Source organism: Lactuca serriola, chromosome 3, assembly GCF_051521515.1.
Source record: "Lactuca serriola cultivar US96UC23 chromosome 3, Lser_US96UC23_V15, whole genome shotgun sequence".
NCBI lineage: Eukaryota > Viridiplantae > Streptophyta > Magnoliopsida > Asterales > Asteraceae > Lactuca > Lactuca serriola.
In genome coordinates this window covers 230621197-230624607 of record NC_136410.1, presented here as the reverse complement: position 1 = coordinate 230624607, position 3411 = coordinate 230621197, and positions in this window count along the sequence as shown.

The following is a 3411-nucleotide window of genomic DNA, read 5'->3' as shown; positions in this document are numbered from 1 at the left end:
TAAAAAACACAGTGGGATGCAGGTGGATATACACAGTAAATCTTGATTCAGGAGGAATCATAGACAAATTCAAGGCGAGATTTGTGGCAAAGGGGTACACACAAAAATATGGAGTTGATTTCTGGGACATGTTTGCACTGGTAGAAAAAATCAAAACCATTCACATACTAATCTCTATCACTACAAATGAAGATTGGCCTCTCAAGCAATTTGACATAAACATGCCTTCTTAAACGGGTATATTGAAGAAGAAATGTACATGGATCCACCACCAGGTATCAAGTATAATGGAAAAGTATGCAAGTTGAAAAGGGCATTGTATGAGCTGAAACAGTTTCCACATGCATGGCTCGGACGGTTCTGAAGCTTCATGAGAAAGAGTGGCTATAAACAAAGCGATGCAGACCATACATTTTTTGTATATAACAAGACGAGAAAGTGTCTGCCTTAATTGTGTATGTTGATGATATGGTAGTCACCAAAAATGATTATGAAGAAATGGAAAAACTTCAAACCATTCTTGCAACTAAATTTGAACTGAAGGACCTTGGAGATTTAAAATATTTCTTAGGTATTGAAGTGGCTAGATCGAAATCTGGAATCACGATGCATTAACAAAAATACATACTAGACTTTTTGATTGAGACTGGTATGCTTGATTGTAAACCTATTGATGCTCCTATTGAGACAAATCATAGGTTATCAATAGTTCAAGATCAAGTTCCTTCTAAAAAAGAACGATATCAAAAGTTACTTGGAAAACTAATTTACTTATCACACACAAGACCGAATATAACATATGTTGTTAGTGTGGCCAGTCGCTTTATGCATGAACCAAGTAAAGAACATATGGATGTTGTATATCGAATTATAAGGCACCTCAAGTCCTCCACTGGAAAAGGTTTATGTTTTGGAAAAAATCAAGACCATAAAGTTAGTGGTTACACGGATGCTGGTTGGGCTGGGATAAAATGGATGGAAAATCGACTTCATGATATTTTACTTTTGTTGGAGGAAATCTTGTCACTTGGAGGAGTAAGAAGCAAAAGGTTGTTTCAAGATCAAGTAAAAAGGTTGAGTTTCAAGGGATGGTACATGTCATATGTGAATTACTATGGATAAAAAGAATCTTAAGAGTTTTGGGAATATCTCTAACATCTCTTATGTAGTTCTATTGTGATAATGAATCAATTGTGAAGATAGCTAACAACCTGATTCAACATGATAGGACCAAACACGTAGAAATTGATCGACACTTTATCAAGGATCAACTTGAGAAGAAAACAATGGAACTTCCTCATGTTCCATCCAAAGTTCAACTCGCTGATATGTTGATGAAAGCAGTATGTGGGAGAGTGTTACAGTGCTCTCTGTCACACCCCAAAACCGAGAACGGCAGAATATGTTCTGGGGTGGAGGACGTCATGTACAATATCATTACAATTGCATAATAGAAAAAACAAGAAACAACAACCATTTCATTAATATAGTGATAATAATTACAAATGTGTTATGTAAAGTTTAATAGACACCAAAAGTATAACAAAATAAAATATGGGTCTTGTATGTGTTCCATCTTCTCCAAAAGCTGCACCAGTGCCTGTCTATCTTTGACCTGAGGATACAAGTTATTTTGAAAACGAGTATCAGCATAAAGCTGGTGAGTTCATAAGATTTTAGTGTCGTTTGTGTAAAGAGTTTTACGAACATGTAATATAAAAACTGAAATTTATGCTTATGAGTAGTAGAAATCCCTAGAAAATCCTATATTTTCCAGAAAGGTACATTTGTAAGTCAAATCCTTTGAGTGTGTAAAAGTATTTTCTTTGAAACCTTCAATTGTAAAAGTATAGTAATAATCTCATGTGAGTAACATAGCCGAAGAAATGTTATGCCTGCTAACAGTAGTAGTGGTGTAACTTTAGTTAGTAATAGATCTTTAATTACTTCGGGATATTAGCTTAGACATTAAGTCTTAGTGTATTTATTTGGATATAAGTGTAACCCTTCATGTGACCAATTGTATGATAGTAGAGTGTCCGATGACCTTCCCAGTCATGCGTAGTGGAGTGATGTAGTTCCATCCCTAGGCCTAGTCGGCTCAGACTATAGTTAACAGTCAGGATGTAATAGCGTCAGTTCCGTATAGATCTATACATGTAGTGTTGCTTTCCTTCCGGGAAGCCCTGGTCACATAGTGTAAGCGCGATAGAGTGCTTTATAGAGGGATAGTGTGTTATACTTTGTATTAGTGTATTCTCTTATGCTTTAGTATGGTAGACTTTTAGTATAGTAGGTAGAGTGTTCTCTTATACTTGTGTTAACTTGTAATATTAACAGTTATAGTGAGTATAGTAGTAGTAGAGGTAACAAGCAGTAGCCTTAACTATACCTATTATAGTTAACTAGAGTGAGTGAATTCCTGCCTTTGATCAACAAAGGTAATGAATAAGATGAAAACTTTCGTATCTAACACAAATATATATGATATATAACTAAGAAATCAACGACAGTCGGACGGACAACCAATACCCTAAGACCACATCAAACAAGAACAGGAAATAAGGCAAGCTATCGGTCCTAAATCCTTCAAGTCTTACTTATATAAATATATTAGTGTAGATATATTTTAAAAATAAAAGTGGTTTAAACATGATTTTTGAAAATAGTTTAACAACCATTTAACCTTAAAAACGCATTAGATAATTAGTTAAAACAGTTTTATTGATAAGCATCTAAAATTGTAGAGAAATCTCTTTTTGACGATAAATTGTAAATCACATATGATTTGATAATGAAAACTTGTAGCATTATACTTGTATCCCCCCCTAAAACATGTAAAAACATTTAAAAGGTTCATTAAGGGGTATGAACTCACCTGCAATGAGTTGATCGGGTGGAAGTGTCGGATGAGCGTTTAGTGTCAAGTAAAGACTTGTACACCCTTTAAGACCCTAGTAACATATGAAGACATATGTTCACAACTAATTAATGATTTAACTCTTAATTAAACAAATTTCGACATCCTAATGTGAATAAATGTTCTATGGTTGAGTGCTAGAAGGCTAATGGGTTGCAAGGAAAGAGTATAAGACCTCACCATGGAGTTTACTCTTCCAAAACTCACCTTAAGTGAGTTTATGGTTGGGAGACCACATCCCCCATGATTTTACGGTCGTAAACTCATAGGAGGAGTGTAATTGGGCGATTTCAAGCCTCTTGTGGTTCTAGCAATGATTCTAAGGCAATATACAAGGCTATAGGGGTGTTTAAGGTTAAAGGAGAGTACTCCCTTGGAGTTTATGGTCCAAGGACCACTCCTTGGGAGTTTACGGCTGTAAACCCCATGGTTTAAGATAGTAAACTCTTGGACACCTTCAATGCTTTGATTTCAAGGTCCTTGACTCATTG